Source organism: Eptatretus burgeri, chromosome 13 (assembly GCF_056783735.1).
Source record: "Eptatretus burgeri isolate ZD-2024b chromosome 13, Ebu_testis_v1, whole genome shotgun sequence".
NCBI lineage: Eukaryota > Metazoa > Chordata > Myxini > Myxiniformes > Myxinidae > Eptatretus > Eptatretus burgeri.
This window is the reverse complement of record NC_140973.1, coordinates 82,206,121-82,221,599: the sequence shown is the minus strand read 5'-3', so window position 1 is coordinate 82,221,599 and position 15,479 is coordinate 82,206,121. Positions and strand designations below refer to the sequence as shown.

The window sequence follows — 15,479 nt, the reverse complement described above, 5'->3', positions numbered from 1 at the left end:
CCCCCCTGACCTTTGACCCAGACCACTAGCAAAGGTAATGACGTCATTGTGTCATGTCACATATCACAAGATGGGGCATTGAATTCTGAACATTTTGGCATTAGTCGCATGCAAATTGGATACAAATTGACCACGCTATGGTAAAAAGACGATTTTGACCTTTTCATGACCTTGACCTTTGACCCGATCGCTCCCAAAATCTAATGAAATGGTCCTTGGAAAATCACCAATCATCCCACTAAATTTGCTACGATTCAGTTCAATACTTTTGGAGTTATGCGAATAACAAACAAACAAACAAACACACATATTCACAAATAAATAAATAAATACACAGCGATCAAAACATAACCTTCGCAACAAAGTTTGCGAAGGTAACCAGCTGGTTGTGTTGATTTGGATTGAATTGTATAAAAGTGATGAATTAATTCAAGGTCGTAGTGTCTTCACGAGCAGTTATACAGACATGGAATGAAACCAAAGCCCTTGTTATTGGAATCCAATTAATTACTCATGGGCATATTTGAAAAGGAGTCTGGTGGTGGCTTAACGGTTAAGGTGGTTGGCTTATGATGTTTAGGTCTTCAGTTGAAGCCCCTGTCATCAGTGTCATGCCATAAATATCACCAGGTGGGTTGACTCAGCCTGTTTATCCTTCTGAGGTCGACAAAATGAGTACCAGATCTGGGAAAAATAAGCCATTCAGGCATACCATGTTGAAGTTGAAACTTGTCCAGGATTGTGCACCTTAGCAAATGAAACTGTATCGGCTGTCCTATGTACCTGCTGGAGTGAAAGGAATGGTTTGTCTAATATATCAAGAATAAAGTTTATTTGTTTGTTTATGCATTTAGACCCTGCAGAAACCAATGCACCCAAACTTTGCATGGCTTCTTTCATCCAGAGGAAGTTCGAGGGCTATGTTTGGATTAAAAAAAAAAACATTGACCTCAGATAAAACCAGATAATTGGCCTTCAGGTCTTGTGATCAGGTCCCTGCATTGTTCCCCCCCCCCAACGAAACGATCAAGTAATATGTATTGTGATTATCGTATGTTGAGGTTGTCGTGATTTTTTGACAAATTTAATTTTTATATTGTTTACACATGTGCCTGTTATTAAAAAGATGATTTTACTACGGAGGCTTGTTAGAACACTTCTGTGTTCAGGCCTCGAGTGAGCATGTTGCTTCCACGCTACCACGGTCGAGTAATATGTATTGTGAAGATCATGCGTTTGTTGAGGTCATATTATGTATATTTGCTTACCTTAGCTTACCTTGGCAGTGATATTGGCAGGGTCATACTTACCTTGGCAGTGATATTCATGTCTCTGCTGGCTGTGAGTCAGAGGTCAATAGACGTCTGGGTCGGGCCTGGGGAGTCATGGATTCACTGGATCATGGGGTGTGGTGCTGCCGGTACCTGTGCGGGAGGGCGAAAGTCCGAGTCTTCAGGTCCCTGGTGCTTCCAGTGTTGCTCTATGGATGCGAGACTTGGACTCTGACCAAGGATCTGAGATGGAGACTTAATTCCTTTGGTACCAGAGCTCTTCGGAGAATCCTTGGCTATCGCTGGTCGGACTTTGTGTCCAACGAGCGGTTGCTGAGAGAGACTCAAATGAGATTTGTTACCTGCATAATCCGTGAGCGTCAGCTGCGGCTGTATGGACATGTGGCTCGTTTTCTTGATGCTGATCCTGCTCACCAGATTCTCTCAGCGAGGGAGTCTCGTGAGTGGAGGAGGCCAATGGGCCGACCACGTGCCTCTTGGTTGCAGCAGGTTGACCGGCATCTCAAGGGGATGGGGATGGGCCAGGCGTCTGCCTGGGGGATGGCCAGACAGAGGCCCCTGGAGTACCGGTGGAAAGTGGACGCAGTGACGTGCTGTTCTGGCACATGCTCCCATACCTGACCTGATTATGTATGCAAGCTAATAATGGAAACTGTGTATTCCATTGGTACGTTTCTCCACTACCTATAATCCTTCCCATCTCGGTATGATCTGTCCGTTGCTTTTTTAACTTTAATCGAAGATTAGCATGGTAAGATGTCCACTAGAGCACTTCTGGAAGGAAGAAGGAACACTTCTCAAGGGAACACTTCTGTTAAGAAATATCTTAACCTACCTTACTTAAATTATATATAGGCAAATGCCACCAAAAATACAGACCCCTGATGGGCAGAAACAAATCTGATGCAAAGAGAATGCCAGTCTACAAGTCACTTGAGAATCAAGAGCAGACAGGCTCGTGTTGAGGATCAACGTGCAAGACGAACAGTCTCCAGGTCAGCTGATACTATAGAGCAGATATACTGTAGGCTTGGCTTGATAATCAACGTTTAAGACAATCAGTCTCCAGGTCAGCTGAGACTACAGAGCAGACACAGGCTTAGGTTGAGCATCATTGTGCAAGGCAAGCAGCTTCCATGGCAGAATGTTGAGCATCCTTAGACAGTGAAGCATTTCAATACAAGTCCAAGCACATTTTGCAATGCCCAAGATCTGAAATGTGTTCAGGGTGCTGGTGGTGACTCACCCTCTTTGTCTATAGACACCGTGGGATCTTTCACGTCCATCAGCTCATGCTTGCATTTGAAACGCCAGCTCGGAGGCAAGTGCGATACCTCTGCACCTTCCTTTTGAGAGTAATAATTACTAATGGGAATGAATGTAATATGAGAGCCATTCATTCATTTTAATGAACACGTACGATGATTTGTGGTTGTGCCATGCATTTGGCAGTGGTTCAGAATTACACAGGGCATACACCATTGTTCATTTTACTATGATGTGAGATCCTGCAGCCTTGTAAAATTCCAAAACTACACCCTATTTCACAGTGATAATCAAATGTAAGGCTTTGCAATCTTCAACAGTTATGCAAACATATTTATCGTTATAAAGATAAGTCTATGTACCATTGCACAATTATGGTATCCACAATTTATCAGATTCATGAAATACTGTACAGTTACTAAATAACAAAAATAATTCCACGGATTGATGCAATTATTTGGTTAAAACAACCCTGCCATGTGTACGGTTCGATGAAGATGCAAGGTGCCAGATGTGGAAGCAGATTTACAACACACTTTTGTCAAAGCAGGATAAGTGAAGATGCCTGGATAGTGTGCAAAGCATGGAGTGTATTTCAGTGATCTGCTCAGCAACTGGTAATACATCAGTCAATAATCCTTCTGAAAAAAACCCCAAACCAATGCCAGATTTCCTCATAAAGCTTATTGCTTCCATCATCACCACCATCCGAACCGTGGGGTGAAACAAAATGGATAGTTAATCAAGTGAACCATGTGGCTTACCATTCCAGGACAGACTGTCCCCCTTATGAATGATGATTTATGCAATTCATTACATTTTGATAGAATTCAAAGTGCTGTTTGTGACATGCACATTATACATCCATCCCTGGTATGGTGTTCTATGCAGGTATGAGATGTGTAACGCTTTGTACATCCATCCATGCGTGAAATACATCCTTCAACCACAACTTTCTCACAAGCTGCAGCAGATAATGGGATAATTAAATTAAAAAAAAATTTTCAGAACGTTCAAAAGGAAATGTTGGAAATATTTGTTTCTCCAAGGGTTATTTTGATACTTCTATAATAAAAAATAAATGTGCGTGCGTGCGTGCATGTGTGTCTCCTCCATAACTCCAAAACCATGAAACCCAACGAGTCAAAACTTTGCTTGCATACTTTGGGAATTCCAAAGGAGTGAATGAATAAAAACTGGGTATTTGGGTAAATGTAAACAACCCTTTTGAAGATAATTATCACGGTGCTCATCATGAAAAAATGAACAACAGGCTTATCTTTGGCCATCCCGCTCTCCCTTGCAGGGGTCTTAAGCCGCCATTTGTTTTAGCCTGCTCAAAAATTCCCTGCCTTCGAACCACGGTGTACTTTCACGGACTAATTAAAGTATATAATCAAAATCTGTCTTCGGATTTGAGGATCGGATCGTGTGCACTAATTAAGTGTTGAAATCTGGAGTGAAATCTGAAAATTTAAAGAAATTAACGATTCTTAAAAGTAAGCATATATAAGTATTTAATTTAAGTAAGCAAGGCTGGCTGTGATCTCTCCTCCATATTTACACAAAAAATTAAAATTGCCAAAGAATTAAGCTTTACTTTTTCTCCTGGTCGGAGAATTATATTAAGTGAAGAAAAGATTCATTGAGTGCAAGGACAATGATTAACCGGCGGGATCACCATGATCCCATGGCTGCAGATGGGTTCTCCGTGGGGAAATTTCCGGAGTTCGGAAGGCGAAATAAATTAGACTAAAGATCAAATTGAAAAAAAAAAATGAACATAATGGGAGGATTAGAATGAGTAAAGCAATGGGACAAGTGAATGAGGAGAATTGGAAAAATATTGTAATAATGTTTTAATTCATTTGCTGTTTGAAAATTTTCCACTCAGTTTTTGAGGTGTCGCTCTTCCCCCCCCCCCCCTTCGCTATCCAACCCTGCTTCCTCGTCCCCTTCTCTCTCTCTCTCTCTCTCTCTCTCTCTCTCTCTCTCTCTCTCTCTCTCTCTCTCTCTCTCTCTCTCTCTCTCTCTCTCTCTCTCTCTCTCTCTCTCTCTCTCTCTCTCTCTCTCTCTCTCTCTCCCTCTCTCTCTCGCTCCCACCCCAATCCTTGCAGCCCCTCCCTTCCAGAGTGTATCGCGACGACATGTGGTGACGCTTCGCTCTCCACCCATTCCTCTCTCTCTCTCTCTCTCTCTCTCTCTCTCTCTCTCTCTCTCTCTCTCTCTCTCTCTCTCTCTCTCTCTCTCTCTCTCTCTCTCTCTCTCTCTCTCTCTCTCTCTCTCTCTCTCTCTCTCTCTCTCTCTCTCTCTCTCTCTCTCTCTCTCTCTCTCTCATTATTTAATAGAGTTTTACTTGTGAGACTGCAAGCAGGTTATGCCTTTGAAATATGTCAAGTATTGGCTGAGAGCTGGCTTCAGGGGAATAAAGACAGTTATATTTTGTGGCTGTATTTTTTCTTGTCGGAGACCAGAAACGACTTAATGCTATCGAGATCAGTGTCGTGATCATTACATTACTCGAGGACCCTGTGAGTAATTGGTCGAGATACTGAGCTGCTTTGAGGCTTTCATTCTATCTTGGTGGCAGAGAAAATACTGCATTCCTTTTTGTGCATCACACTACATGCTTAAAAATGTCTTTTTCAATGAATTCCTATGTGGCTTTCACAAGGATGCAGATAAGTATCTCATTAATATAATTTTCTGAAAACGCTGTATCCTGCCAGCTTTAAATATTGATGCCAGAAATAATCCAAGCAGGAAGCCAAATGTGGAATGAAATAGGAAGAGAACAGCAAAGGAAACTGGAAACTCACTGCAGCAAGATAAGAGTATGCATGGTGAAAATGATAATGAAAGATCACCCAGGAATTGTCTTGCTTGGGTGGAACACGACTCACAATTCATAAATCCAAACCTACCAATCAAACACACAGATCTGGCCAGGTGTGTCTGCAGAAAGAGAGACGGATTAAAAAGAACTATAGATAACACAGACACCACAATTCTACGATAAAAATTGGGGAATTGTTGATAATCAGGTGAAATGGTGCTCTCAGAACTTGGCAAAATGGATGACAAATCTCTCTAGAGAGTCACCAGGGCTTGTATTCTGTTCCTTATCAAATATTACCTGCGAAGGTAAGTTGGATTGAATCGGTGAGCCATAATGGCTTATTTCAGAGGCCAAACCTACCTTATCAATGCCCTTCAGCACCAAATATCCATCACCCATGACTCACGTTATGGTTGTCCCATTCTCCCGTGATGCGTTTGTTCAGATCTGAAATATTAACTGCCAGAAGTCCCATTCACATGAACATGCTTCTCTCCCATGAGCTCAATCCCTTCACTGTAATCATGCACACCCTTTTCAGAGAGCTTCAATGACAATTTTTCACTCTCTTTTAAGAAGCTTAGTCAAATTTTATCACACCTTTGGACAAGCTGTCCACCTTCAAACTATTCCTGGCCTTCATTCGCAGATGGTTTGCAAGGTTTTGCAAAAAACCAAACCAAATAAAAAACAAAACTAGATCTATCAATGAGAATAACCAGCATGATGGGAAGGGCAGGACAGGTGGACACACCAAATGGTGTGTGAAAACAGACCACTCCAAAAATTGCAACAGTATAATGTGATGTAACCAAGGAAAGAATAACTTTCAGGCAACTCAACAGATTATCGGATGAAGTATATAAATCCTCAGGGGTTATTCAACATGGCACTAGGTGCTTAAACTTGCACAACAAGAGTAATTCTGACAGTTTATAGTCAGCTCTGAAGTGGAACACAGACTGGAAGGCTACAGCTCACCTCTGCACCAAGTCAGCTTTGGCATTCACTTTGCTGCATGGAGCTATCTGTCACCATTCAAAGATTCATGACATACCTCAACAGCTGTTTGTTAAAGCTCTATTATTTGTTCTTTCTCTGGTGTGCTTATTAATGTATTGTGTGCATATACCTTATTGATTTGCTTATTTACAGGATCCAAGCTCGTAGTGGAGCTGCCACACAACACCAGGACATACAAACGGTTACATGAAACAACACGGAAACATGGCCACTGTGCTTCGGGGAAATGCTGTCACTTCCCTGAGAACTCGAGGTGCCAATGACATCACAAAAAAGGTGCGTCCTTTCTCACCACACACAGCAGGGCATTGCTGAACGAGTTTCCTCGTCCTCATGGATGAAAGCCAATGGGGATTGTCAATGCTCTTATCCTTTTAAATACTTAACATCAAGCAAGGAAACAGCACATACCATTTTGAAAGTATTTTGTATGACTCAGCTGGGGTTTGAATCTGCGACCTCCCAGACTCGGAGCGGACGCTCTAACCTTTACACACCACCAAGTCTGGTTTGGATACCCAAATTAAAACCACAATATACCTTGGTACAAACTAATAGCGAGTCTGTCCACCCTTTTCCTTAACCAATGAAATTCTTATCAGGACACTTCCAAATAATTTAGTTTTAAACGCTTGTGGAATAATGCTCCACACTTCTTACAAGACCTTCCAAAGATCATCTGAGATGCTGGGATTCTTCTTTATTCTTCTTCTTTACCTTATCTTTGTTCCAGTGGTTGCATACAGCTTCAATAATATTGAGATCTGGGCTCTGAGAGGACCATTCCATCCATTGAAGGATTCCAGATTCCTTTTTTTTTTGCTAATAAGTTAAATCTTTTTGCAAATATGTGTGAGAGAGAGATAGATAGATAGATAGAATGAATGAATATATGTGTGTATATTTCTCCAATGTGTATAAATGTCCCTGTTATTTATCTTAAAGTTTGTCATGAGAAATTGTTTCTGTGCAAACTATTCCATCATCCTTACTACATTAATGTAAACAATTTCTTTTGAATCACTAAATGATGGTGTGAGGTGCTGATATCATTCTACATTTATAACATTTTCAGTTTCCTCTTCTCACGTGAACCATTTTTTTTTTTTGTGTGTTTTGCGGAATGAAGTGTTTTATGTTTCAGATGTAAATTTGATTTTAGAAACTGGTTTATTTCATTACAACAATGTTAAAAGTTATTTTAAACTTCGACGAGCATTCCCCTTTTGGTTTAACTTAAATTTCAAAGTTTCAGCAGGAGTCACATATTTATGAACGTCAACATTGCTATATTAGGAAAGTGACTGATTGGTCAATTATATCCTTTCCTAACTTCAAAATTTATCATTGTCACCAAATATTTATTTGTCTGATAGGCAGCGTATTGGTCGAGTACGATGTTAACACTTGAAAGCCGATGATTCGATATGGAAATAATTGTTCATGAAAATGATTATGTGATGCTCTTTTCAAAATGGTGGGTAGAATTTTCCATTCTTTCCAAATAGTAACAGCTCGTTAATAGGTTATAATGTTACAGAATAAAATATTTTAACAGCAGTGTTTTAAGTTGCATGGAAGGAATGTGAAATAATGGAGAATTTCTCGAAACTCCCAAAAGGATGAGGAGCTCCTTGTGAGGAAACGGCCATTCATATCAGGTGCCCAACTGCCGGTGGACATCTCCCTGTGGTCGGGGACTCCATTCTCCGAGGTTGTTGGCAGGATTTGCTCCCACCCCGGCCACTGGAAAATACTTCAGTCCGCAAAGCAAAAAATGCAAAGAAAAATGAAAAACCCAATCCTAGTTTGTGTATGTCGGGTGTGTGTCAGGGTGGTGCTGAGGTGTCATCCACCAGACCGTGGTCTCCTCAGGTTAATATGAGGTGGTCCCTTCAAGTGGGTGTCTGGAATGTCTTCCCTCTAAAAGAGGATGATCACCTGTCTATGATATCATCTGAGTTCCCGCGTTTGAACATCGGTATTGCAGCAATGTCTGAGGTTTGGAGACCAGATAGTGGCAAGATCGTGGCAGGTGGTTACACCTACTATTGGTTGGTGTGATGATTTCCATGCCCAATGGGTTGCTGTAGCTGCATCCAATAACCTGACTCCTGTTATAATTAAGGAAAAACCAGTCAATGAGCATATTATGAGTGAGAGTTTATCACTCCTTGGGTGGCATTTCCTTGGTTTTTGTACATACTCCAACTGAGGCGAGTGATCTCGCTGTGAAGGAGAAATGCTATGCCATGCATAGCCTTGGGGAATTTTAATGCATCGACTGGAACTGAAAGGGATAGTGATAAGACAAGTGTTGGTCCCCATGTGTTGGGAACTGTGAACGAGTATAGCACTAAGTTCCTATACTTTGTAAAGAGTCATGGACTTAGGGTGGCTGGTTCATGGTTTCAGCTCCCACAAGATGATCCATGGACTTGGTATACCAACGCTGGTGGTGTAGCATAGGAGATTGACCATGTGCAACTCAATGTTCACTGGAGGATGATTCAAAACTGCAGGGTCTCCCGAAGTGCTCAGTTCTTCAATACCAACGACAATCCACTTTCCGCCAGTATTCCAGGGGCACTGTCTGGCCATCCCCCAGGCAGATGCCTTGTCTATCCCCATCTCCTTGAGATACAGATCAACCTTCTGCAACCACGAGGAACGTGGTTGGACCATTCGCCGCCTCCTCTCACGAGGCTCCTCACTGAGAGAATCTGCTGAGCAAGATCAGCATCAGGAAAATGAGCCACATGTCCATACAGGCGCAGCTGATGCTCACAGATGATGCAGGTAACAACTCTCATTTGAGTCTCTCTCAGCAACCGCTCGCTGGACGCAAAATCCGACCATCGGTAGCCAAGGATTCTCCGAAGAGACCTGGTACCAAAGGAATGAAGTCTCCATCTCAGATCCCTTGTCAGAGTCAGTCTCACATTCATAGAGCAAGACTGGAAGCACCAAGCACCAAGGGAACACTCGGACTTTCGTCCTCCTGCACAGGTACTGACAGCGTCACACTCTATGATCCAGTGAATCCATGATTATCCAGGCCGGACCCAGAATTCTATTAACCTCTGGCTCACATCCAGCAGAGACATGAATATCACTGCCAAGAGACGTGAATATGACCTCAACATCCTCACCACAAACAGGTCCAGACAAGATAGCAGCATCCAAGATGTCATTGAAAGCCTGGATCTTAGTTTTGACCTAAGAAACCCGTAATCCCAGCATCTCCGACTCCTAGTTCAGCACCTCGAGGACCCCCAAAAGGATATCTAGAGTCTTCGCAAAGATGACTGTGTCATCTGCGAAATGAAGGTCAGAGATCATGACATTCCCAAACGATGCACCGCAGCTTGATCTCTCCGACATCCTCCCCAGAATCTAGTCTATACAAGTGCTGAAAAGTCTGGGGGCCAGTACACATCCCGGGGGAACTCCAGTAACAAATGGAAATAAGTCAAAGATGGTATAACATCATCCCTCAGCACTCTGTACCAGAGTAAAGTCCCCACATCAGATTGATCAGTTTTGGTGGCACCAAATGAAGACCAAGAATCCTCCGGAAGGCATCGCAATTCGCTGAATCAAATACTTTTCAGCGATCAACATAGTCTGCAAGCAGCCCCTGCCGAAACTATAATCTATGTATGGTGAGGACCCAAAGAGCAAGGATGTGGTCAATTATTGACCTATTTGGTGTTGAGCCTGAAGCTCTGGGCACTGGTGCTCAAACAGATGGTGGCAAACCTTAACGAGAATTATCAGAGCAAAGACCTTGCCAGGCAGTGAGAACAGGGTCACACCTCAGTAGTTGTTGCAGTCTTGTCGATCACCATTCCCTTTCCAGAGCGGGACAACAAGGCCCCTCTTCCAGTCAGTTGAGAAGATGTTTGCATTCCAGGCATAGCACAGAACTGTATGCATTGACATCATTACAGCATTTCCACCAGCCTTGAGAAGTTCAGCATGGATGCCACAATTCCCAGGAGCTAAACCCCATTTCAACCGGTTCACTGCAGCCTGTGTTTCCACATATGAAGGAGGATCACAATTGATTGGAGGGTCAGCAAGAGCGATATTAACATCCCCGACGTCCAACTCAACAGCTGGTGGATCAGCCTGGTACAGCAGCTCAAAGTAACCGGCTCAGCGGGCCTTCACTTCGGACTCCTCTGTCATGAGCCCACCACTCTCTGCTCTAACTGACGTACAACGAGGAATGGGCTTGGAGGAACGCAATGCGCAAATTCCCCTGTAAACAGAATAAGAATCAATTGAACACAGGTGATGCTCTACCTCCTCACAGGTTCCTCACACATAGGCCTCTTTATCCACAATCATTGCACATTCAGTTTAACCCCTCAACTTCCTGAACAGCTCAGCTCTGCCTCAAGCTTGGCCCTGTGGCTCTGGTGAATGGTATCCAGTGTCCCATGAAAGACAACTCCTTCTTCTCCGCCTGAGCTTGAGCTTCGCCCAAGCTTCTTCCATGACATCTTTCAGCAACATCAAGGATAGTGGTCTTGAAGGCACTCCATTACTTTTCAGCATTCCCCAAAGTACACAGACCCCCCCAAATTCCCACTCAGTCTGTTCGCAAACTCCTCAGCTACTCTCTCATCCTTGAGCCTGCCAACATCCAGCCGAGCCTGGGATGGTGCCATTCTCCTGGATTTAAGCTGAAACTTCAGAGTTGCTACAATAAGCCTGTGGTCAGTATTGAGGAACTGAGCACTCCGGTAGACTCTGCAGTTCTAGTTCATCCTCAAGCGACCATCAACGAGCACATGCTCAATCTCCTTTGCCACACCACCAGCATTGGAATACCAAGTCAAGCGATGAGCTTGTAGGAGCTGAAACCATGAAGCAGACACTCTAAGTCCATGATTTCTTGCAAAGTCAAGGAACTTCGTGCTATTCTGGTTCACAGTTCCAGAACCATGGGGAGCAACACACGTCTCATAACCATCCATATTAGTTCCAGTCAATGCATTGAAATCCCCCAAGATGAGAAGAGTATCTCGCCTGGGGGCACTAATCAACCGTGTGGTGGATGAAACCTCAGCACCACCCCGACACACGCGACCCCAATCTGACCCAGGAAAGTTACCCCATGGTTTTCCTCCTATCATCAAGGAGTGGGGTCCCGAAGGCTTTGCCCCAATCCTGTCATCTGGTGAGCTGCCCTGTGGAGGGCAGCTGCACAGGTGGTACTCCCACGGAGTGGGTTTTCAGATTTTTTGGCGTTTTTGTGTTTTGCGGAGTGAATGGTTTTCCGTTGGCTGGAATGCAAGTCCTGCAACCCACCTAAGAAAAAGTAACCCAACTCAGGAGGACATCCACAGACACAGTTTGGCATGAGATATGGATGACTGTTGCCTCACAAGGGGCTCCTCTGTCCTCTGGATCTGGGTGTTTTGGGAGAACCTGAAGAGTTGTGTTGTGCCTTTAAGACTACCTTCTTTGATGTTGCTGGTGGATGTCGTGGAACCCACAATCAGGTGAAGAGGAACTTTGTCTTCCAAAGGACACTGGATACTATTGACCATAGTCGAAGGTCCAGGCTTAATGGCAGAGTTGAGCTGTTCAGAGAGCTGAAGTGTAAAACTGTACATTCACTGAGGGCAGACCAGAAGGGCTCTGTGTGAGGAAGCTGTGAAGGCAAAGAACATCATCTGTGGTCAAGTGATTACCTTCCTGTTTATAGAGGAATTTGTGCATTGCGTTCCGGTAAGCCTTTGGAATTTGTTCCTTTGCGTTTCTTGGGAGGAGGAGTTTGTGATCCTTTGAAGGCCAGGTTCATCCAACCTGAGCTCCTGACCACATACAAAGATTTTGTCCACAGTCTGATGAAGTACTGCTCTCCTCTCTGGGCTGGTGCTCTTGCCTCTCAACTTTCTCGGCTCAATGCTGTGGAAACCAAGGCACTTAGGATAATTGGTATCTCCGGCGGTGAGACTGAGCCTTTACGCCTCAATAAATCACCGCAGGCACGTCGGTCGTCTTTCTGTCTTCTACCATCTCCTCTCCGGTCTCACCCCCACCCTTGCGCTCTCTGCGATATGTCCCCCTCATATTTCCACAGGGCGCTCAAGGTCTGCCAACAACCCCCTTCTGGTAAAACTACTAAAATCACGAATCACTGCTCACCTTCACTCTTTCATTCCTCTTTTTCCCACCTTTGGAATAAACTCCCAACTCTCTTCAATCCCATTCTTCCCTCCAGCCCTTCAAAACAGTTGTTCACCAACTCTTATCTTCTCCCATCCTAAACCTCAATCTTTTCTACCCCCGTTAATCCACCCCAAACCCACGTCCTTCAAAGTCCCTGCTTTCCTTCCCGAAAGTCCCTGTCATGTCCATCTTGTATATCCAGTGTTCCCCACCCCATCCCTTTCCCTTCGACAAATCTCCTAATGTCTGTTCTCCACTGTTTTGTCCTTCCCTCTCCCGCCCCTCTTGTCTCATGCCCCCCTTGCTGTACGTTGTGTGTTAGCTCTCATACGAGCCTCGACAATGTGTACAAAAAAAAAGAAAGCCTGTCCCTCAGAGTCCTGCAGTTAGAGCAGAAGTGGTGAGCTCTTGACAGAAAAGTCTGATGTGAAGGCCCGCAGTCTAGTTACTTTGAGCGTCTGTACTAGGCTGATCAACCAGCTGTGAATTGGTTGTCAGGTGTGTAACTTTTAGCCCTATTGCTGACCCTCCAAACAACTGTGAACCACCTTTCTTTTGTGGAAACACAGGCTCCGGTGAACCATTTGAAAGAGGGTAAAGCTCCTGGAATCTGTTGCATCAATGCTGAACTTCTCGAGGCTGGTGAAAATCCTGTAATCATGTCATTTCATGCAGTAGTCTGCTCCATTTGGAACACAGGCATCATCCCAACTGACTGGAAGAGTGGCATTGCTGTCCCTCTCTGGAAATGGAAAGGTGATCACCAGAACTGCAACAACTACATTGGGGTGACGCTGCTCTCAGTGCCAGGGAAGGTCTTTGCTCGGATAATTATTGATCGGGTTCACCACCATCTGCTTGAGCACCAGCACCTAGAGCAGTCAAGCTTTTCACCAAAGAGGTCAATGACTGACCGTGTTTTTGCTCTTCTTCGTGTTCTTAGTGAATGCAGGCGAGAGTTTCAACAGGAGTTGCTCACAGCCTATTTTGATCTCTGCAAAGTATTTGATTCAGTGAATCAGGCTGGCCTTTGGAGGATTTCAGTCTTCATGGGGTGCCACCAAAACTGATCAATCTGATTTCTCAACTATACTGTATTACTGAGAGTGCTGTGAGGTGTGGTGATTCCATCTCTGACTTAATGCTCGTTGTTACTGGAGTTTGTCAGGGGTGTTTCCTGGCTCCCACCCTTTTCTGCACTTCTATGGACTGGATTATGGGGAGGATGTCAGGAAGATGAAGTTGCAATGCATCATTTGGGAATGTCAAGATCGCTGACCTTGATGTCACAGATGCTACAGTCATCTTTACGAAGATATTCTTATGAGGGCCCTCCAGGCACTGAACATTGAGTCAGAGCCCTTGTAATTTTGGGTTTCATGGGTCAAAACTAAAATCCAGGCTTTCATTGGCATATTGGATGCTGCTTTCTTGTCTGTTCTTGTTAGTGGTGAAGATGTTGAGGTCACAGAGAGATTCAGTTACTTTGGAAGTGATATTCATGTCTCCGCATGTTCTGAGCCAGAGGTTGATATATGTCTGGGTCGAGCCTGGGGAATCATGGATTCACTGGATCACGGTGTATGATGCTGTTGGTACCTATGCAGGAGGATGGAAGTGTGAGTCTTGAAGTCCTTGTTCCTTCCAGTCTTATTCTGCAGATGTGAGATTTGGACTTTGACAAAGGATGTGCGTCCACACCACAAGCACATCTTGTTCATCTTCTTTGTGGTTATAACCCAGGTGGGGATCATACGATGTCTAAACCACAGAAAATGATTTCCAAGCTTCTTGTATTTCATACGAAGAACTTGTCTAGTCATGGGAGGTGCAAAACCCCATTACCCTGATACGTTGGCATCTGGTTACACAACCAAACCTGCAGTAAGAACTCATCAAGCACATGAGTGAGTTAGGAATATCCATTTCATTTGACAGAGTCATAGCGATGGAAAAACATGAGAGCTTTCATTTGACACCATAAACGACCATACTAACACCACTGCTTGATGTTCCCAGACTTTCGACCTTGCATGACCTTTAATGACCTCAAGCGTCAAATGGTTGACCGCATTACTTTATACTCCGGAGTGAACGTGTTTCGTTTTGATGAGAGCTTGAATTTGGCACCATACATGATCATCGTAGTATCATCATTTTGGGTCTTTGTTTTTTTCTCATAAAAATGACCTTTATGGACCTTTGACCTTTAATGACCTTTCAGGGTCACCAAAAACACCTTTTCTGGGGTCATAATTTTGTGGCACTGTCGTCTTCATGTTCCTTGTGTCGAAATCTATAAGATGGCGTTGAAAAAGTAACTTTAAAAAGCATGGTAATGAAGTCTGTGTTTCAACCCCACTATTTCCCCTTTCTTCTTCCATTGGTGTTTATCTGTGGTTGGTTTTTCTCCTATACACCCCTATGAAGGAGCCATGCTCATACTGTCTATCCATTACATATGCAAATATCTACATTCAGTTTCTTACAAAATGCATTTAATTTTAAGCAAAATCTTAAGACACTTCTTAATACAAAGAAAACACGGTGGAAATTGTGATACCTTCTCATGTATTATGTATGATACGTAGCCTGTATGCACCAGTCTGAATCCCACCTCTGTGCAGAGCAGCTATTGGAAATGTGTCTCTACTATCACACTGCAGTACATTCCCTGTTATTACTTCAGCTTCGGCCAAACGGTGTCTGATAGGTCGGTGCACTCCCATCTCATGTCATCGCCCCCATGCCATCGCAACCTGCAATCATTTATACCTCCATTTACCCGACCTAACCCACCTATTCTCTTCCTTGCAGTTTACTGGGTTTCCTCCAATCCCCTTTTTCTTCGCTTTTCCTGTTCATCTGCT

General features: G+C 43.8%; 1 long non-coding RNA gene across 1 annotated transcript in view; it reads left to right on the top strand.

Annotated features, from left to right (window-relative positions):
- The window catches only part of LOC147014917 (uncharacterized), a 29,991-nt gene extending 23,328 nt beyond the window's left edge, over positions 1–6,663 (top strand). The window contains exon 3 of the long non-coding RNA XR_015050660.1: positions 6,553–6,663. This is a non-coding gene — a long non-coding RNA (uncharacterized LOC147014917). The remainder of the gene's footprint in view (positions 1–6,552) is intronic.
- Positions 6,664–15,479: the final 8,816 nt, after the last annotated feature.